This window comes from Pelophylax lessonae, assembly GCF_965119305.1.
Source record: "Pelophylax lessonae genome assembly, chromosome: 5".
Classification (NCBI taxonomy): domain Eukaryota; kingdom Metazoa; phylum Chordata; class Amphibia; order Anura; family Ranidae; genus Pelophylax; species Pelophylax lessonae.
In genome coordinates, this window is record NC_138772.1 from 522,016,322 (window position 1) to 522,039,470 (window position 23,149).

Genomic DNA, 23,149 nt, shown 5'->3' on the forward strand with positions numbered 1-23,149 from the left:
CAGAAGAATAGCAGGGAGGTTAGGAGGAGCTGCCTGGAGTATTGATGAGAGCCCCAGCCAATCCCCGGCCAAATGGGTTGGCGGGGGGGGGGGGCACCTCTTAAATACTCAGATTCAGACCAGCAGAGGCAGTGTGGAGTTTGGCTGGAAGCTGGAGATGAAGTGCTTAGGAGGCTGTCAGAGGCCCTTGTGGGTAGCCCCCTAGTCTGGGGGGTGACCTTGGGCCTGGGTCTTGGGTCCTTGGGGGATCCTCTGAAAGGGGGATCCTGTCCAGAGGCACAGGAGCAAGAGTGAGGACAGCAGGAGCCAGGGAACATTTCTAGGAGATCTCCAGGGAGAAGGCAGCCGGGTTAGCTGGTGAGTGTGGCAGTCTGGGAGGACTGCGGGAAATAGCCAGGAGGAGGGCTAGTGAAAGGGGCAGCTGCAGCCAGGCAGGATGGCAGTGCCTGAAGAGGTGGTTCTGGGATCAGTAGCCACAGGAATGTAGCTGTACACTGCAACTGCCTGCAAAAGGGGAATTTGCAAAATCTGACTGTTGCCTTTATCAGAATAACTAACAACGTGTCAGCTGAATCTGTGATTTGTGTTCTGCAAGCAAGTGATGTGCTGGAGGAAGAGGAGTGTATATAGTAAGTGTATATAGTTGAAGTGTCCTTGAAGAGACTTTTTTCCAGTCAAGTGGGCATCCCATAATAATCCCTTCCCTATCCAAGTTAAATACCCCCTAATAAAAAAACAAAACAAAATTGCTGGACTGTTTTCCTGGCTCTAAGTGTGCCTGTGGAAAATCGGTGTGCCTGGGGAATCCCTATTCACCAGAGACTCCTACTGGGGTGCACTTCAGCTATATGGTCAAACATAAATAGAAACTAGGGATGAGTTTTAGATTCACGATAACCTTGGTTTCAAGAAGAATGGAAGAGGAATCATGGACTTTATAGGCACATAAGTATATAAATAACAAATTTTATTGGTCTACATTAAAAATATTTGGATACAATATAACAGTAAATGAAAGATTACTATAAAATCAATGGTCGGTCGCAGACTAATGTGTAATCCCCTAGAGGACAATCCAACTCATCATAGGCGTGCGCACAGGGTGTGCCGGTTGTGCCCGGGCACACCCTAATCACCTAGGGCACATTAGCATTATCGCTCTGTTTGCCAGTGAGGAGATGGGAAAGATCTCCCTCGGACCTGCTCTGCCATAAGAGAAGTGCCACACACTTCTATTTCACTTTGCCAGCAGGGAGAGTAATGTATCGGGGCCATGTACATGTAGGCAAACACATGCATGTGTATTTAAACTTTGGGGTGCACACCCTAATGCAATAGGCTGTGCACACCTATGCAACTCATATGTGTAAACTGTGCACCAGGATTCACATATCCCCCCAGGCCTGGGGTTTCCCTTGTCCTTGGTCAACCTTCTGGATATTGCTCAGATATTGCTCTACATGTTTCGCGATCTTGTCGCTTTTTGGGGAGCTTTAGCAATTTAATCAAATAAAAATGTACATTCGTTAACATATATATGTAATTGGAGATGAAAAATACATATAATTTTCCATAAGAGTACCACTCACTGGCAATGGAAAGCATAATGGTCCTAGTGCCTGCCCAGGTCTCCCAACGTCCTGGTACGCATGCAGCGGGGGGTGGAGCATGTGCGGTGAGATAACGGCCGGACCAGGTGACATCAGACGACCAGCCAACGTGGTTTCCATTTAAGGGGAAACGCAAATAGAGGGGAGAGCAGCTCCATACCATCAGGCGCTCTGAGGGAGACTGCTGTCCCCTCTCCATCTTCTCTCCCCCCACTGCCCTGGAGGTTACTTGGCTTTTGAGGACACATCAAGGACTGGTAACAATTGCCATATAGGATACTGTATATGACTGGATTGGCAGTACCCCCTTGATTTATGCTGTACTCTTCTTGCCTTGAATCTTTAGTGAGACATAGATGCCTCATATTACTGACTCTTGGCAGAGTGCTTACTTTTATTATCCTTGTAGCCCATGTTTTCCTTCTCTTTATATCCTTACTACGGTAATATTCTGACATATCTCAGTTTTAGGTGGTTTGATATACACGGATCAGAATTCAACCTTAAAACCGATGAGAAAGTCTATTTTTCTATCCATGTTTATTGAAGTTGATGTATTACCCTTATATGAATATACATTTTGACTAAGGTATATACTTTATATGAGCAGTGCTAGCAACATAAAGGATAATTTGATAGAATCCAATAATTACCCCCTACCACTTCATTCATTATCTTATAGGTACCTATGACCCTCAGAGTATATAGTGTAGTGGAGGCACCTATGTTGTAATGTAAGCAGTATATGGCTACTAGTGGTCAATGCATAGAATCACACACTAATATCCACCAATGGGTGATATTTAGTTTTTTAACTCAACAGTTTTGTGTTTCTCCACATTTGGACAAAATGAGCCGACTTTGACCATGCTACGGCATTTTGGGGTCCCCATCTGTGTCTTTCTCCGAGGGGGGTTGAGCACTGTGACAACATGCTTTCTATTGCGAGTGAGTGATACCTTTATGGAAAATGATATGTATTTTTCATCTCCTATTATATGTGGTAACGAATGTACATTTTTATTTGAGTAGATTGCTAAAGCTCCCAAAGAAGCGACAAGGTCACGAAACACGTAGAACAATATCTATAGGCTTGACCAAGGACAAGGGAAACCCCAGCCCTGGGAGGATATGTGAATCCTGGTGCACAGTTTACACATATAAGTTGTATTTTCGTAAAATTGTCCTCTAGCGGGCTACACATTAGTCCGTGACCAACCATTGATGTTATAGTAATCTTTCGTTTACTGTTATAATGTATACAATTTACAAAAATGTATGTATTTTTAATGTAGACCAATAAAATTTGTTATTTTATACTTATATGCCTATAAAGTCCATGATTCCTCTTCCATTTTTCTTACTGCTCATTCAATAGGACATGGCATGGGATACGTTCTAGGTGCCCATTGACCACCGAATGGATACCAAGTTCTCTTATTTCAACCTTGGTTTCAAGGTAAACCCCCCAAATTCATGTATTGGTAAAATTCCAAACTTTTGGCTGAAGATTTCATTCTTAAAACCATAATGTGCTGCATAAACCTTTGCCTTGGACAGCTAACTCTCAAACAGTCAATAATCTAAAACAAAAGTTTAGCCTCCCCGCTCACTAAAAAAAGGGGGGCACATCGAAGCTATATTTTCAGTGTGTTGGAGCTAATTTGGGAAATCCTACAAATCTGTGTGGGGAAAATTAAGGAAGAAATACTTTACTTTATTATCATATACTGCAGTGCAGTGTGGTGGGTTAGACACCCTTAGTACCCCTTTATGTTCACAGTTATGTAGACACAACAGTTCTTTTTAGGACTGTGTCATTGCTTGCTAGCTGCTATGCTATCCCTTTGAAGCTTTTTTGTGATTTATCTGAAATATTTATTTTTAATATTTCTCTATTTTTAATATTTTTTTTTATATTTAATATTTCTATTATTTAAAGTTTTTTTTTGTGATACTGTTAAAAAAATATTGTGCTTTATGTGGGGGTTGATTTTTGTTTTTTGTTTTTTTAGGAGGGGGTTTTATTTTATTTTACTTTGTGTTGCCTTTTTTTTTTTTTTTTAAGTTTAAGGTGTGAAGCAAACACTTTTTATTGACGAAGAGCAGCCAGTTGCCCACCATTGTTACAAATTTTTTGCCTTGCCTCTAAAATTTTGAGACCTATAAAAGCTGAAAGGATTATGTCACAACAATGGAAATTAATTTGTGGCTGTGTCTTAGCTGCAGAGCTGTAATAATTTTTGGTGGAAAACATGTTGTATTTTCAGATTTGAGGCCTATTTAAGCTGCTAACATGCTGTCCTGCCACTTAGAATTTTTTTTGGCAACTGTTCCTCAGATTCTCAACTCTCATTGTTATTTCAGAATAAAAATCTGCATTGCCTGTCTGTATTTGAGGCTTACATCCTGTCCTACAGCTGGAATATATTATTGGCAACTGTCTCAGATGCTATACTCTAATTTTTATTAAAGGATGAAACCTGCCACGTCTTTCTGTCAGGAAACTAATGCTCCTACTCATGCATCTAATTCTTGCAATCATGCAGCTAATGCACGTACTTTTGCAGCTAATGCTGTTGCGCATATGCCAGACGAGCTCTGGCCAGTAACCTGGCATTCACTGACACATAGGCAAATCGCCGCGCACACCTAATCCTGGGAATGGCGCCAAGCTGCCTGTTTAAAGGAGGCACTGATGTGAGCTAGTTGCTGGATGTTTTTCAGCTTCCCCATGACCTGTGGTCCTGTGTTCTTTTTTCTGCTGACTAATCTTGTTTTGCCAACCTGGCTAGTTCCTGGCCTTGCTCTGTGAAACCTGAATACTAACCTCAGCTTGCCTTTGACTACATCCTGCCTGCTTCCTTGGTACTGACCTTGGCCTGCTACTTGACTACTTCCCACCATGTTCCCAAGGTTGTTCTCTGGGGTGACACCCTTCAATTTTCCAACCACGATGCTTTCTTGAGGGGTCTCATCTGCTACTCAGCTACTGGCACCCATGCTACTTTAAGTCTTGTAACCATAGGCGTGCGCAGGGGGGTGTGCCAGGTGTGCCTGGGTACACCCTAATCACTACGTTGCAGGATGGAGAGTGGGGAAAGGGGCTAGTAAATATGTAATTTACTGGTGCCTCCCTTTTCCAAATGAACATTGTGAACACAACTAGGTTTACTATGCTTCAGTTTGTGAATGAAGAGGAAGCTGCTCAGCACAGAGCACATTCCATTCATTCACTGTCCAGTGCAGCTGAGGCTGCAGAGAAAGGCATGTGTGTTTGAGCTTTGGGGTGCACACCTTAATGCAATAAGCTGCGCACACCTATGCTTGTAACTCTGTCACCACCTTCAGGGGTGCTCAGACCAGAGCCTCAAAGGAAGCTCTCTCGTCAGCTCTGACTTCAACCAAGGTAAGTGACATTTACCTTCCCTTTGTGGACCTGTTCTATTTGGTTTCCTTCCACTGGCGCATGGCTTCAAACAACTAACTCAAATATTTTTGGAAGAATTTGGGTATGGAGTGGAAGGTGGAGTATTGTGGGGTTATGGCTGCTGTTTCGCTGGTCAAAGCAGGCTTATATCACTTGATAAGCATGAAAAGCAACCTGAAAATGTTTCTTTCCTATTAACTGAAACAAATCATATTTGAGTGCTGCTATTAATTAAGAAAAATAATTTCCACAGACATATTTGTGCTGCCAGAGTATGCTATCACTGAGGCAGTCAGTGAAAATAGTGTTGTTCAGTCACACCATGTGCATCTTTAAGGGATCCTCCAAGCCAATATTTTAAAGGATTTGCGTATTTTCAATGTTGCTCTTCAAACCGCATGAAAAGGCCCTATCTCTGTTGTAAAGTAATTTATTTTAATTCTTATTTTGGCATTGTTATAAGTTCCCCATGGCAGTGCCTTGCTACCCTTGCCTTTTGTTTGACAATGACATGATTAGTAGCCCTAGCTATGGACCAAATTGAATTTAAAGATTTGCCTCCCTCTACCATAGACATCAGTGGGGTACAAGACAAAGTTTGCATTTTCTGAATTTTGAGTACGATTCATGAAACTTCCTGCAGATCCAACCCAGGCAGCATGTTCTATCATCTCTAGAGTAAATCCCTCTAAATGACTGAGTTCAGGTATTTCCAGTGAAGGATGCTGTTAATCCTACAGCATTCAAATACATTATAGACAACTAGGCACTTCTAACCTTGTGATATTAATTTGGAGAAGAAGGCCCATTTTTATTCCAGCATTACAGTGCCCCGGTGTACAAAGCGAGTTCCATAAAGACATAGTCTGATGAATATGGTGGGAGAAACTCAAGTGGCCTGCACAGACTCAATACCCCAACCCAACAGAACATCTTTGGGATGAAATGGAATGCTGTGTGACTCAGATAACATAGTTCCCTGACCACACAAATTCCCCTTTGGCCAAACGGGCACTGAACCACACAAAGAAAAAATCCTGTAGAAAGCCTACCAAGAAAGGTAGTCTCAAAGTTTGTGGGTACCTCCAGAAAAATGCCCATGGTTTTGGGAATGGAATGTTCCAAAAGTTCATATAGGCATGATGGTCAGGTCTCCACAAACCTTTGTCCATATAGTGTATCACATCACTTCCTGTTCTTGTTACACCCTGTCACTGTGGAAGATCTACCCAGCATTAATACATGCAGCAATAAAGGCCTGGCACAGGGTCTAAGCCAAACAAAAATGTAAAAAATGTAGTTTTGGCTGGTGTTGAGCTATAACACTTTCTAAATTATTATTTTTCAATATGTCATACTTTTTTTGTAGGATAAGAAACAATTTATTACGCTATAATGCACGTGTTTTTTTTTTTTTTTTTGTCATAACAATCGATATTTTCAGCCACGTAACTGACATTTTCAGATCTCATTGGTTGTCATTACTGAAAATATTGGAAATTATGGGGAATGATGATCCTTAATGCCTAAAGAATTGAGACTAATGACTTAAAGTGTAACTATATCTATTTTTTTAATTGCGAGCAGGTAGGTTTTTTACTGCAGAAGAGACATTTGGGGGTTGAGTTACTAAAACTTGAGTGCAACAGCTGGTGCAGCTGTGCATGGTAGCCAATCAGCTTCTAACTTCAGCTTGATAGATTAAGCTTTGACAAAAAAAACCTGGAGACTGATTGGTCCCCCCCCCCCCCCCACTATATTATATCAGGGAACATACTATGCTGGCAAGTTCAGAGTCACACTGCAAGTGAAAAAAAATTCAGTTAAAGTGATATTAAAGTTTAAAATTATAGAAATAATCAAAAAAATAACAGACGTGTCATACTCACCTTTTCTATGCAGTGGTTTTGCACAGAGCAGCCCTGATCCTCCTCTTCTCGGGTTCGCTCCCTCCTGCCAAGTTCCCTCAGAGCAAGCAGCTTGCAATGGGGGCACCCGAGCAGGCTTGCTCCCGAGCTATGGCTCTGTGTGTCAATTCACACACAGAGCCACGGTTTAGCCATGCCCCCTCTCTCTTCTCTTTGGCTCACTGGCTCTTGTGCACATCGCTGGAGGAAGATTGGGCTCAGGTAAGTATTAGGGGGGCTGGGGGGCTGGGGGGCTGCTGCACAGAGGACGTTTTTTACCTTCATGCACAGATACATATAATAAAATGTATGTCCCTTATATACATCGGTCACATATATGGATACATTGATACATATATACCCCTAAAGGCCACATTCATTGAAGTGTGGAATCGCACCTCAACGCATTTTACCAATAAATGTCTTCCTCAGGAGGTATTGCAAAAAGGGTAGATTCTACAAAAAAAACAACGAAATATTAACACAGTAAAACCTTCAGCCTTTACAACTAGGGATGATCGAACGGTTCGGGTCGACCATCCGTTCGATCCGAACATTGACTGTTCGAGGTTCGGCCGAATTCCGAACTTTTTGCTGAAAAAGTTTGGAATTCAGCAACCAGAACCGACCAAAATGCAATGGGACAGGAAATGGGCTTTAAAAGACCCGTGATTGGACCAGAACCATCAGTAAAAGCCAATTGAGGGGGCAGGAGAATGCTAGGAATGTGATTGGAGTGACTAGGGGGTCCAGAGGCCAATCATTAGTGAATACGCCCCCCCAGTATATAAGATAGCCCTGCCAAATTCCTAGCATTGTAATACAGGGACGTGGAAGAGAGTGGAAGCAGTTCTGTTACTTCTGCTTCAAAGTGTCATTTAGCAATTATTAGTGTGAGGAAAGGGATATCTAGTGTAGTTAGGGTACTATTTTCCACTATAGTTAGATTTAATAATTAGTTTCTGTAGGGAAAGTGTTAAGTGTAAGGGGACCGTAGTGCAGTGTAGGGTTAACTGACTCTGATTGCTATGGCAGGGTGACAAAACCCTTCTATTTCAGGGTGACCGCTATAGAGAAAAGATTGTTTCTCTTAGAACACTTATAGAACAGGGATATGGCTTCGCCCCTGTCACCCTGCTTTTTGCTGCAGGCGTTTATAGGGCTTTTTTGAGGACATGTTTGGAGTCAGGCATGACATCTGAACTTCTGTGTAGGGGTATATATACACACACACATGTATGTATATATACATATATAGGTGTGAAAGTAGCAGAACACTATGTTTGCACTAATGAAATAATTAACACCCATATGGCTTCTCTTCTATAACACCTATATGTGTGTATGTGTATAAATACATATAAGCGTGTGTGTATATATACCCCTATACAGAAGTTCAGATGTTTTGCCTGCCTCCAAAGACCCCAAAAAAATGCCCAAAAAAAACGCCTGCTGCAAAAACACACCTGGGCTACTTTCACACCTATATATGTGTATGTGTATATATACATACATGTGTGTGTGTATATATACCCCTACACAGAAGTTCTGATGTTATGCCTGCCTCCAAAGACCCCCAAAAATGCCCAAAAAAACGCTTGCTACAAAACCGGCAAGGTGTGAAAATAGCGGAGCCATATCCCTGTTCTATATTAATTCTAATACAAACAAACTTTTTTTTTTCTGGTTCTGGACATGCTACAGAGCTGAAACTTCACAGGTACACTTTTTAGACCCCCCCCCCCCCCCCCCCCAGACACTAAATCCAAAGAAATCTCTTTTTTTTTTTTTTCAATAATTTTTTCAATAATTGGCTCTCTATCAAAAATGACAATTTTAAGAACTTTTTTTTGTGTGATTAATAGTCCCTGGGGCATGACCCAGAACCCTAGGCACTTTTTAGGGGCATTTATTGGGTTTTAGGGCTTCAAAATGGTGTTTTTTGATTACCGAAGTTCGGGTCCCATTGATTTCAATGGGGTTCTGAAATCCGGGCCGAACTTTCGGAAGTTCGGGTGTTCTGGTCGAACCGAAGCTTTTGAAAAGTTCGATCATCCCTATTTACAACCACTTTCATTTTCAGTTAAAGGAGAAATGCTACAAATAAGTATTTAAAATACTTGATTTTTTTAATGCTTTTAACTGCAACTTTTTTCAATTGGTGACAAGGTCTGTTCAAGGCAGAAAAATATGTACGAAGCATAATCAGTGCTAATCAATTTCTGTTCTAAAAATATTGGAAGTTCACATTTTAATCACCAGTTGATCAGAGTTAATACATCTTGAATATCACAGTTTTTCTACTGCCTTAATGACTAGGCTTTTTTCACTGTGTAATAACTGTATAATCAACTCAAGACGTCTCAGTCCGTCATCACTGTGTGCTTTGTGAAAGGATCTATACTTATCCTATAGTTCTAGGAATGAGATAGCATGCACAAAACACATGGATACAGGGAAAGCTTCTCTAAACTTCCTGCCAGGACAATAGCAATAAGTACATGTCCTTCATTCCGTGGAAAGGGGAGCTCTTGAAAAGAATTTATGAAGACAGCAACTGGTCTGCTAGTGGAAAACATGAAAAACGTCAAAGTATTCAATAAAAATGAGCTACAATAAAAAAAAAGTCATTACATTGTAGAACTGCCTTTCTCAACCTATTCGCCACAGAAATGAATGAATGAATCATTGAATGAAGAAATTCGAGAAATAATTTTTAAGTCCCAGGGAACTCCTGTTTAAAATTATTAGTATATCTACAGCTCATTCATGTAATTAGTAAGTTGACAATATATCAAACAAATATGATAGATAGATAGATAGATAGATAGATAGATAGATAGATAGATAGATAGATAGATAGATAGATAGATAGATAGATAGATAGATAGATAGATAGATAGATAGATAGATAGATAGATAGATAGATAGATAGATAGATAGATAGATAGATAGATAGATAGATAGTTAGATAGATAGATAGATATTTGAGGTGTGTTAGCTCACTGATAGAAGCATTTTTAGTGAGTCCATGGCAGTCTGAACTGTGTTTTACGGCTTGTTGGCCCACTTTTATTAACTCCCTTAGCGGTATCCCCGAGCGTGACTCAGGGTGGATTTTTCATGCTAGGATCGGTATCCCCGAGTCACGCTCGGGGTAGATGTGCAGAGCGTGCAGCGGTGTTCCTTACCTTCTCCTGGTGATCCAGCGATGATCTCCCATTGCTGTGATCGCCGCCGAGATCCCCGCCGCTCGTCCGTCGCTCTGATGACTTCCTGGTTCCGTTCCCTGCAGCAGCAATGGTGCATGGGAGCGGAACTGGGAGGGAAATTCAAAAGTTGCACCAACACAAACACATAAAAAGGAGGTGATACAATGTAATCTAAAATTATATATAATAAATTTATATATTATATATATATATATATATATATATATATATATATATATATATATACATATATATATATATAATATAATTTACTATATATAAATTCAGATTACATTGTATCACCTCCTTTTTATATATATATATATATATATATATATATATATATATATATATATATATATATATATTATATAATAAAATTATATTATTGATTAGATTATAATTCATGCGTTTGGTTTCAAATTTATCACATCTGGGATGTCTACTAGACTCTTGTTTTGGTCAGGTTTAAGTCAGTAATTACTAAGAATTGTAGGCCTATAATACATAACGCCAAATTTCCATGCAAAAAATTGTACTGCTTTTGGTACAGAATTCCTGACAGAATCATACCGCCAGGGAGGTTAAAGACAATCAAAATTTTAAAAGAAAAGCAGTTGCCCATGAAGGGGTTCTCACCATCAAATGAGGAACAGTAGAAATAATAACAAGACTCCTGGTTCCTCAGGCCTCAAACCTTGGCCTTTGGCTTTTGACTGGTCCCTCAGACCTTCTTACACTGTACTTCTGTGTTTCAGTGGCTCTTTCTCAGCTCCCTGGGCTTTCTCATTACTCCAGGTCCTCCCATTCCTCTAAGAGCTCTAGATTCCCTCAGTCCTCTAGAATCGCTTAGCTGAATAATTTCCCATTTTCCCTTTGGGATTAATAAAGTATTCTGTATCTGTCTCGACTCTCTCAGCTCTCTGGACAAGGAATCTCCTGTCTCCAGTATGGAGTATTGGGGTTGATTTACTAAAAGTTGAGAGTGCAAAATCTGGTGCAGCTGTGGATGGTAGCCAATTAGCTTCTGAATTCAGCTTGTTCAATTAACCACTTAAGCCCCGGAAGATTTTACCCCTTTCCTGACCTGGGCCTATTTTGCGATTCGGCACTGCGTGAATTTAACGGACAATTGCGCGGTTGTGCGACGATGTACCTAAATAAATTTGACGTCCTTTTTTTCCCCACAAGCAGTGCTTTCTTTTGGTGGTATTTGATCACCTGTGCGATTTTTTGATCATGCGCTATAAACAAAAAAAGAGCGTCAATATTGCAAAATTAACAATATTTTTCAAATTTTTCCCAAAAAAAAAAAAAAAATGTAAAAATGAAAATGTTTTAACATTTTAGGCCAATTTGTTTTATTCTACATATTTTTGGTAAAAAAAAATAGCAAAAAGTGTATTTTGATTGGTTTGCGCAAAAGTTATTGCGTTTACTAACAAAGGGAAAGATTTTTGTCATTTTTGTTGTTTTTTTTTTTACGCATAATGGCGGCGTTCTGCGATATTTTTTTGCGGGACTGCGACATTGGGGCAGGCAGATCGGACCCTTGACTGACATTTTTGACACTTTTGGGGTTACCAGTGACATTATTACTGTAAAAATGACACTGGCAGTGAAGGAGTTAACTTTATTGGAGAGGAAGGGGTTAAATGTGTCCCTAGGGGCGTGTTTCTAACTGTGATTGGCTGTGGCTTCTAGTGTAAGAACAGAGATCAACGGTCCTACATAGTAGAACCGTGTGATCTCCATTCTTACACAGGGAAGAATGACAGGCAGCTTTGTTTACATTAGCCGCCTGCCTTTCTTCTGGTGTCACGGAAGATCGCGAGTGCCCGGCGGACATCGGGTCCGCCGGGCACACGCGCGGGGGGGGGGGGTCTGTGAATGGTGACCCTCTATCATACCTCTCACTTTCTGAGATGGGGATGAGGGGCACCTGTTACCAAAAGTATTTAGACATGGGACACACCCCATGCCATGCCCACCTTAAAGGAGAATTGTACAAAAGAAAATTATTGGTTAAACCTACAAGTGCTTTTTACAACTACTATTCCTTTATATTGGCTTTTGGAATTTTTTAATGCAGCAATTTAGAAATTGGATGAAAGGTTTAGCACTGGGAAACACTTTTGATAGATAAGCAAAGTATTTTATATGCAACTATATAGATCAGGCCAAAATGAGGGACAAATGAGGGGCAAAAGTGGACAGAGGGACATTTTTCCAAATGAGAGACAGTCCCTCAAAATCAGGGACTGTTGGGAGCTATATGCTATGACATAGCTTTCCAGGTGTCTAGATTAGTGTTTCTCAGCAAGGGTGCCATGGGACCCTGGGGCACCATTTGGTGTTCTCCTGAGTCCTGTGAGTACAGGACCCAATTTGCTCTGGATCGGGGCCTATTAGAGGGCCCATGATGGGCAGTATGTGTGATTAGGGGGCTCTGTGATGGGGAATTGTGTGGTTGGGGGACACTATGATGGGGGGTTCTTTGACGAGGAGACTTTGATGTTGGGGGGAGGCTCTAATGTGATGGAGGCTCTCATCGGTAGGGGGACTCTGATGTGAAAAGGTGGGCCCTAAGATGTGAAAGGGACATCTTATTTCAAGGCAGCTGTATGCACAGACCCAGGCTCAGGTTTCTAACTGATAAGTAACATTTACATTTTAGATTTGGGTGCCTTGAGGTTTTTGCATAATTTTAAAGGGTGTAGCACCCTCCATGTTAGACTTCTAGGTTCTTCTTCTTTTGTTATTTGGCTCCAACTGTGATCAAGGGAGCGGGAGATTGTTTGGCCTTGTCTGTTTAGGGCTTCACAGGATGGGAGTTTGATTGCTTCCCTCCTGCTTCTAGAAGAAGCTTCTAGAGCTTAGGAAGGGAGAATTCAAATGCCCAGCCTGAATATTGATCAAGGCCTTGCCAATCCCTGCGGAGATGCACCCAGAAGGTGGTTGGGCAGCTGATGAATAGTTTGGAGCTCTGAAAAGATTGTATTTCCCCAGCAATGAGAGTTCCAAGACTCAGGGGGCTTTTACCCCAAGGCAGCCTGTGCAGTGCTGTATCTTGGCCTAGGCCAACAAGGCCCAGGCCTAGGGCAGCACTTTGTAGGGGGGGCAGCAAACATTTTGGACTTGTGTTTGCTTCCACTGATTATTTCACTTATTTGTATAAGGACTATGGACTTTCTATTTATTATACAAATAAATTACATAATCCTAGGACTACAATCAGTGGCAGCAAACACAAGTTCAAATATCTTAAAAGAACTGATGGGGCTGCACTGTCGCTAATATGCTGCTCTGATGGCCACTAATGAGTTGCTAATGGTGGGTACTGATAAACTGCACTGATGGGCACTAATGAGGCTGCATTGATGAGGCTGTACTGATGGGCACGAGGCAGCACTGATAAGCTTCACTGATGGGGCTGAACTGATATGGTGCCCTGATGGGCACTGATATGTTGCACTGATGGCCACTGATATGTCGGCACTGATAAGCTGTACTGATGGGCACCGATATGATGCACTGATAGGCTGTACTGGTGGCCACTGATGGGGCTGCACTGATGAGGCTGTACTGATATGCTGCACTGATAAGGCGGCACTGATGGGCTCTGATAGACTGTGGTTGTGGTTTGTGGTTTACAAATGACAGGGCGGGTCATAAACAGGAAGGAGTGTGGCCTTTACAGGAGTTTAGTCAGGCCTAGGGCAGCACAAAACCTAAATACACCACTGAGCCTGTGGACAGTGTTCCTGTTCTGTGAGGTATCAGCTGTGGCAGGGCTGGAACCTGGAAGTGATCTGGAACTGGTTGCAGGACTTCTCTAACAGGATCTGGTCTAGAGAAGGACTGTCTCACCCACTGGGATGTGTCCAGAGGAAGCTGGAAGGTGCACAGCTGTCCTGTGTGTCGTGGGAACATGTGAGGATCCCTATGACTGTCTAGTGTTCTGAAGAATGCACTGGGTACCAGCAGTTGTGCATTGGCGCAAGGTAAACAAATGCTAAATATATTTGCCCAATGATCTTCAGCTGTGAGAGAATAGATTGTTCATTGTTCACATTTGTTTCAAGAGCAGATTGTCCTCTAATTGCTGTTTGCTATTCATTTTGGAGTATCCCATGCCCCAATCCCTCTCCTGTTACAAGTTCTACAAGCAATAAACGACAAAAAGACAACCCCCAGATTGTTTGTTGGAGCTGCAGTGAATGGACTGTTGCTTGGGTTACTGGTGTCCACTGTACTGTTTGGGAAAGAACCAGTTAAAATCTGCGTCACTGCAGGGCTAGCACTACATTGGTATTGCTGCTGCTAAAGTCATCCACCTTACTACCTGTTCACTGCCCACCACCCCTCTTGCCGGTCCCTCCACCAGCTTCTGCTCACCCAATAAACAAAATTCAAAATGCTCACAACATACAATGCCACCCAAAACTCTACCCTGGGCTACATCACTAACCTCATCCCAAAAATCAACCAAACCATCCTCTTTGCTCCTACCAAGACCTCTCTTGCTCACTGGTCATCTCCTCCTACACCCACCTTGGGAATTCCCTAGTGTTTCCTATCCTAAGGATCCCCTAGTCTTTCCCATCCTCTGGATCTCCTTACCCCAAGGTTTCCAGGTATTTCCTACTCAATCTGCTCTTAAGCCTCGTACACACGCAACGATTATCGGCCTACCGATCGGCCGTCTTTTGTCCAGTGTTGTTGTGTTGGTTGAAATGTGCTCTAGACTGCACACAAATTTTCTCGGCCAACAAAAACCAACTTCAGAAGTGATGTCATGTGCTGGTTAACTTTCCGTGTGTTTTTTCTTCTCTGAGCATGCCCAGTCTTGCTCATCTGAATTTTTTCTGCGGAAATCTGTACTGACTGACGGAAAATCGGCCGTTCTGTTGACGGCCAACAAAAATTTTATAGCATGCACACCAGATTTTATTTGGCCGAAAAGTCGGTGTCGGTTGTCGGAAGCATCATACTAACAAGCCGACAATCGGCCGATCGGCCGTTGGCCGAAAATTCACGGCCAACAATCGTTGCGTGTGTACGAGGCTTTAGGGGTTTTTTTTAGGAATGTGGAAGCCCCCTTTAACCACTTCACGCCTGGCCTTAAGCAAAATTACAGCTGGGTGGTGGTTTTCCCATCCTGACTGGACGTCATATGATGTCCTGTCAGGATGCCCCGGGACACAGCCAATGACTGATCTGAGTAGCGGCTCGCTGCCGGTACCATGTGATCGCGTGACCAATCACAGCAGGTCACATGACAGTTGTACACAATGGATGGCTTCCTTTCAAGCCATCCAATGTGTACAAATATATTGCTAGCTGTGATTGGTTAAATGGACTACTTGGTACAGACAGGGCCAATTACAGCCCATCTGTTCCTAGTGGTTAGCTTTGACCAATCACAGCCAATGACAACAAAGAAGACTTAATGATTCAGTTTCATTCAGTAAAATGCTTGCCACGCCAGTTATATGATGACGCTGTGCTGCACTGGTGACAGTATGTAAAACAAAAATTGTAAAAATAATTATTTTTTTTAATTTTCCCAAAAATTATGACAAAAAAATTACAACTTTAAAAAAACTCGCTATGCCTTTTACTAAACTTAAACTTGAACTGTTTACTTTCCAAAAAGGGGTAATTTGGGGGTATTTCTACTGTCCTGGCCTTTTCAGGTCTCAAGAAATGCCAGTACATCAGGATTGATCAATTTTCAGATATACTGTATATATATATATATATATATATATATATATATATATATACTGTATATACCATAGTTTGTGGACTCTATAACTTTCCTATGAACTAAATAATATACAATGATTTGGGTTATTTTTACTAAAGAAATGTAGCAGAATACATTTTGGGCTACATTTATGAAGAACAAATTATTTGCAAAATTTTATAACAGAAACAAAGAATAACACGCTTTTTTTTTCTTTTATTTGGAAAAAATAAAAAACCCAGTTGGGATTAAATACCACCAAAAGAAAGCTCTAGTTGTGTGAAAAAAAAAATTAAAAAATTATGTTTGGGTACAGTGTTGCATGATCGTGCAATTGTCATTTAAAGTGCGACAGCACTGAACGCTGAAATTTGACCTGGGCAGGAAGAGGTAAGGTGCCCGGTATTAAAGTACTTAATAGAAAGGGGGTCCCAGGTACCACGCCCCCCCCCCCCATGTGAATGGAAAAAAATACCCACTCAATAATAAATGTCCCTCATTATAAATCTATTTTCAATCAAAATGTCCACCGACTCACCCAAAAAAAAAAAAAAAACTGATAATTTTGAGAGTACCACTAGCCAAATGACAGTGATAGTGATGACATCATTGGCCAACTATGACCACCTATTTGCTGATGTGGCAGGGGATTCCCAGCCACGTACATGAATGGGCCAGGTGATGTCAGTGGTTGTTAAGGATGCAGCAGGTGCAAGCACCCACTGCTTCCTTAGCAACCACCAACAACTGAAAGCTGTCATGTTTTTCCATGCCGGGCACCCTAAATATTCTGATTTTGAAACTCATCCTGAATCCTGAGTCATTGTATTATCCCTTTAAATCAGACCCATACATCTTTTTATATACTGTAACTCAGCAGAGAAGTGGGAAATTAAGGTTGTGTGCCAAGGATGCAGTTAGCCGAGGTAAAAACGGTGGGAGGTGTTGGATACGTCCCAGCAATCCCTTAAAAAGGTTATGGCTTTATAAATAGGCTTAAAACATGGTGCTGGAGAAGGTTCTGGGATTAAGTTCCAGGAGTATGGTATGTTATATCATGGATTTTGGCCTCGTTCCCGGAACATATACCATCCCTTCTGATACATCTCATATGGAACAGCTGTACAACCCGAGATGCCATCGTTGCAACATCATTTTTAAAAGGTTGGGTCCCCTTGTGACAGCCTGCACAAGTGTTCTCTGGGCCCAGGATGGAGAGAACAGACTGACCCATTTTATAAAAGAAAAATGTATACATATATATTTAACTCAGATCAGCTGTGGATCATGGCGGATCGACTTGGCCTTCTGTTAAAGGGTTAATGGGCCTTTAAAACAAATGTACAGACTGATGCTATTTATACATCATCTGCCTGTAAGGGGCCCCTCTGATGTCAGCTCATCAGGAATTTGCAATTGTGCACAGTCATTTCCCTTTGAACATTAGCTCCTAGTTATATAATGTATATCAGGGGTTTTCGCCAAGGAATTGCTTAAAATCTTTTATTTTATTTTATTTATTTATATGAAAAAGATTTGCAAGTTACAGAATGCAAAATATAACATTTGCAACTTAGTTTTCCCATAGTTAAGGATTATATCTATTTTTTCTCAAAGAAGATATAAAACCCAAACTGAATTACATTTAGTTTACTAAAGCACTACGGGGGGAGATTTACTAAAACTGGAGCACTCAGAATCTGGTTCAGCTCTGTATAATAACCAATCAGCTCCTAACTTCAGCTTGCTTCAATTATAGGTTCACATCTATGCGGCTGCACTTGATGCATTTTTCTGGCTTGTTTTGTGGTGCGTTTTGCGTTTTTAAACCCATGTTTTTGATGCGTTTTCAAGTATTTTGCTTTTTGCATTTTTTTTGTTTTTTTCTCTTTAAAAACACTGTACAGTTGTGTTCAAAATTATTCAACCCCCACTGAAATTGATTGTTTTGGCCAGTTTGACATTGATTTTGATCATTCAGTCATCCTGCTTACAATTAAATCAAATAGGCACGTGTAGGTCAGACAAATATAACATAACATTTATAATGAAATAACCACAAATGTCTTTTCTGTGCTCACATCATTATCAGTTTTATTCAACCCCCAAGTGACATTCAATCTTAGTACTTAGTACAACATCCTTTTACAGTTATAACAGCTTTTAAACGTGAAGCATAGCTTGACACAAGTGTCTTGCAGTGATCTACGGGTATCTTCACCCATTCGTCATGGGCAAAAGCCTCCAGTTCAGTCACATTCTTAGGCTTGTGCACTGCAACTGCTTTCTTTAAGTCCCACCAGAGGTTCTCAATCGGATTTAAGTCTGGTGACTGTGATGGCCGCTCCAAAATGTTCCAGCCTTTAATCTGCAACCATGCTCTAGTGGACTTGGAGGTATGCTTGGGATCATTGTCCTGTTGAAAGGTCCAACGTCTCCCAAGCCTCAGGTTTGTGACGGACTGCATCACATTGTCATCCAATATCTCCTGGTATGAAGAGAATTCATGGTACCTTGCACACGCTTAAGCTTCCCTGTACCTGCAGAAGCAAAACAGCCCCAAAGCATGATTGACCCCCCGCCATGCTTCACAGTAGGCAAGGTGTTATTTTCTTCATAGGCCTTGTTCTTCCTCCTCCAAACATAGCGTTGATCCATGGGCCCAAACAGTTCTAATTTTGTTTCATCAGTCCACAGAACACTATCCCAAAACTTCTGTGATTTGTCCACATGACTTTTGGCATACTGCAGTCGACTCTTCTTATTCTTTGGAGACAGCAAGGGGGTGCGCCTGGGAGTTCTGGCATGGAGGCCTTCATTACGCAGTGTGCGCTGTATTGTCTGAGCAGAAACTTCAATACCCACATCTGACAAATCTTTTCTCAGTTCCTCAGCAGTCACACTGGGACTTTTCTCCACTCTACGCTTCAGGTAGCGCACAGCAGTCAAAGTCAGCATCTTCTTTCTGCCACGACCAGGTAGCGTTTCAACAGTGCCCTTTGCCTTGAATTTGCGAATGATGCTTCCTATGGTGTCTTTTAGTATGTTTAACATCTTTGCAATCTTCTTATAGCCATTGCCCTTCCTGTGAAGAGTAATCACCTCTTCTCTTGTCTTCCTCGACCATTCTCTTGACTTCACCATGTTTGTAACCACACCAGTAAATGTCTAGAAGGAGCTGAGTATCACAGTCATTTTAAAGCTGCCTAATTGGTGCTTATTAGGCTTTATTGCTGCTCCCTGACATCCACAGGTGTTTTCAATACCTGATTTAAAACACTTCAATGAACCTCTGTTCTTCAGAGTGGTAGTCTTTAAGGGGTTGAATAATTGTGTCAATGAAGAATTCACAAAAGAAACATTTACTACTGTATTACAAAACCAATTGATGTCATTTTAGTTGCATATGGTTCTTTAAGAAGTCCTTGTAGGATTTCATTCTGAATACAATTACAAATGTACACTAAATTCCCTAAAACCCTTTACAGCATTGGGGGTTGAATAATTTTGAACACAACTGTATATAGCTGGTTGCTACAGTAGCTGGTCAATACGTGTGAAACGCGTTAACCTTTTTTGCATCCTGTATTGACTGTCTGCTGGTTCAATAAAGCAGTATCGTTATAACCGTTGGAGTGCGACCATTTTTGTTGGTTATTAAATAGCTGGTTGCTAAGCAGCGGGCAGGGAAGCCACCCGCCGCATCCTTAAAGCAGACTTCCACCCTATTGTTTCACTTTGCAGTTTCCAATAGAAGAAAATATCCTTAAAAACAATTGAATAATTAATTTATTTATTTTTTTTCACTTACCTTGTTTTTTTAATGAAAATATACTCACCTTCCTTCCACTTCCTCTCTCTGCAGCCGCGGCCCGTGCTGTCACTTTGTGCTTGCATTGACTCCTGGGAGATGAGCGTCATTGATCCCAGGAGTCAATGCGCCTGCACCGGCCCTGCTCATCGCTTCCGGTTCAGGTGCATCATTCCCTGCTAAACAGCTTGCTGGCCCTTCAGGTCTGGTATGGATTTGGATGGGAACCCCACCCCAAAAAACAAAAAAGAAAAATGGTGTGGGGTCAATCCCTCCAAATCCATAACAGACCCTTTTCTGAGCTTGCAGCCCGGCAGGTCAGGAAAGGGAGGGGATGAGTGAATGCCCTCCTAAACCATACAAAGCCGCATACCCTCAACATGGCAGGGAAGAGCACCACATACCAAAGGTGCTCTATTGGATGAGATGTGGTGAGTGTGGAGGCCATTGGAGTACAGTGACCTCATTGTCATGGTGAAGAAACCAGTGGTGAGATGATTGAAGCTTTGTGACATGGTGCATTATCCTGCTGGAAGGAGCCATCAGAAGATGGGGACACTGTAGTCATAAAGGGATGGACATGGTCAGCAACAATACTAGGCCATGGCATTTAAACGATGCTCAGTTGGTACTAATCCTCCACACCATTACACCACCACCAGTCTGAACCATTGATAGGCAGGATGGATCCATGCTTTCATGTTATTTATGCCAAATTCTGACCCTACCATCTCTACCAGCTGAAATAGAGACTCGTCAGACCAGGCAATGTTTTCCAATCTTCTATTGCCAAATTTTGGTGATCCTGTGCGAGTTGTAGCCTCCGTTTCCTGTTCTTAGCTGACAGTTTTGGCACCCAGTGTGGTCTTCTGCTGCTGTAGCCCATCTGCTTCAAAGTTCGATGTGTTGTGCATTCAGAGATGGTATTCTGCATACCTTGGTTTTAACGAGTGGTTATTTGAGTTACTGTTGCCTTTCTATCATCTGGAACCAGTCTACCCATTCTCCTATGACCTCTGACATCAACAAGGCATTTTCCTCCACACCGCTCTCTGGATATTTTCTCTTTTTTGGACCATTCTCCGTAAACCCGAGAGATGGTTGTGTGTGAAAATCCCAGGAGATCAGCAGTTTTTGAAATACTCAGACCAGCCCGCCTGACGCCAACAACCATGCCACGTTCAAAGTCACCTAAATCCCCTTTCTTCCCCATTCTGATGCTCAAGTTGAACTTCAGCCAGTCGTTTCACCACGTCTAGATGCCTAAATGCATTGAGTTGCTGCCATGTGATTGGCTGATTAGCAGTTTGTGTTAGGCCCCTTTCACACGGGCGCACCGCCCGATGGAGTCCGTTCTGCTCAGCGGGCGATCGATCCACCGATCCCCGCTGAGAAGGCAGATGACAGCTTCGTCTTTGCTCTCTGTGTGGAGACAGAGCTGTCAGATCCCCACTGTCCTCTATGGGGAGATCGGACGAGAACGGACCGCCTGTCTGTTCTCATCCGATCCCATCCAATCTGATCCTCCAGACGGATGGAAAATAGGGTTTCCATCCATCTGGATTTCACGGACAGGTTCGGATTGGAGAGCAGCGGGTGTCAGTGGAGATGTCTCCGCTGACATCCTCCGCTCCATAGGAATGCATGGAGCATCCGATCAGGTCCACTTGAAAAACTAACAGGCGGATCGGATCGCCCGTGTGAAAGGGGCCTTACCAAGCAATTGAACAGATGTACCCAGTGGTGTATTTTGGTTTTGTGCTGCCCTAAGCAAGACTAAAATTGGGCGCCCCCCTCCTATGTAAATTTGCCCCACTCCTTTTTTAACGGATGTGACTCCTTGCAAAATTGAAGGACTACAAGTCCCAGCATGAACCGCTGAGATCTCACGAGGGAAGGGGGGGGGCGGTGAGAGGGGGTGGGAGAGAGAGAAGGGTGAGGGAGAGGGGGGGTGGGTGAGTGAGAGAGAGAGAGGGGGATGAGAGAGGAGGGATAAGAGAGAGCGGGGGTGAGAGAAAGAGAGGGGGGATGAGAGAGAGAAGGGGGATGAGAGAAAGAGGGGGGATGAGAGAGAGAGAGAGGGGGGATTAGAGAGAGAGAGGGGGGTGAGAGAGAGAAGGGGGATGAGAGAGAGAGAGACGGGGGATGAGAGAGAGAGACGGGGGATGAGAGAGAGAGGGGGGATGAGAGAGAGAGGGGGATGAGAGAGAGAGAGGGGGGGGAATGAGAGAGAGAGGGGGGATGAGAGAGAGAGAGAGGGGGGATTAGAGAGAGAGAGGGGGGTGAGAGAGAGAGGGGGGATAAGAGAGAGAGAGAGAGAGAGAGAGGGGGGATGAGAGAGAGAGAGAGGGGGGATTAGAGAGAGGGGGGGATGAGAGAGAGGGGGGAATGAGAGAGAGAGAGGGGGGAATGAGAGAGAGAGGGGGTGAGAGAGAGAGGGGGGATGAGAGAGAGAGGGGGGATGAGAGAGAGAGAGAGAGAGAGAGAGAGAGGGGGGATGAGAGAGAGAGAGAGGGGGGATTAGAGAGAGGGGGGATGAGAGAGAGGGGGGAATGAGAGAGAGAGGGGGGAATGAGAGAGAGAGGGGGGTGAGAGAGAGAGGGGGGATGAGAGAGAGGGGGATGAGAGAGAGAGGGGGGAATGAGAGAGAGAGGGGGGAATGAGAGAGAGAGGGGGGTCTAGCAACCAGTGGCCAATAGAGTCTCAGGTGGAGGTGGAGGGCAGCTTTTTTCCTGCCCCCTTGCAAAGTGCCGCCCTAGGCCTGGGCCTTGTTGGCCTAGTCCAAAATACAGCACTGGATGTACCTAATAAAGTGGCCGGTGGGTGAACATTCCAGGTGCAACAAAACAAAAGATGTTCAGTGCCAAGGTAAATATAAAGGTTTTCACCCGTCAGCTGTTTTCTTGCATGCTTACCTCATTCCTTCCTTCATTATGCCTCATTCCTCGTCAGCTTATTTTCCCTTGAAATATCTCCCGTGTCTAATTTATTTGGCTGTCAAATTTAATTTTCAAATACCTTTAACAGATTGCATTTGCATGAGCCTAATACGGCAATAAGACTTTTAGAAAATTAATTTTGCACAATATCATTCTCACCCGGCTGAAACGTCGAGCTGACACGGATGGCTCGTGAGCGAAACGGATCTTCTAAACAATATTCCTTCTATTATGTAAAGGAGGCCGCCAGCTAATAAACCTTCATCTTCACATTTGCATAAAGCTAATACAGCTAAGTATAGGTTTTTTATTTTTTATTTTTTTTATCATAGGCATCTCAGCCTGCAGGAATTATGACTTGGCTTGGAAAATTATTATCAGAGATATAATTAAAGCAAATACAAACAAGAGACACAGAGAATGTTAATCAAAGTGACAGGTGGAACAAAGCGCAACAGAGGAATGTGATTCCATTGTCAACACACAGG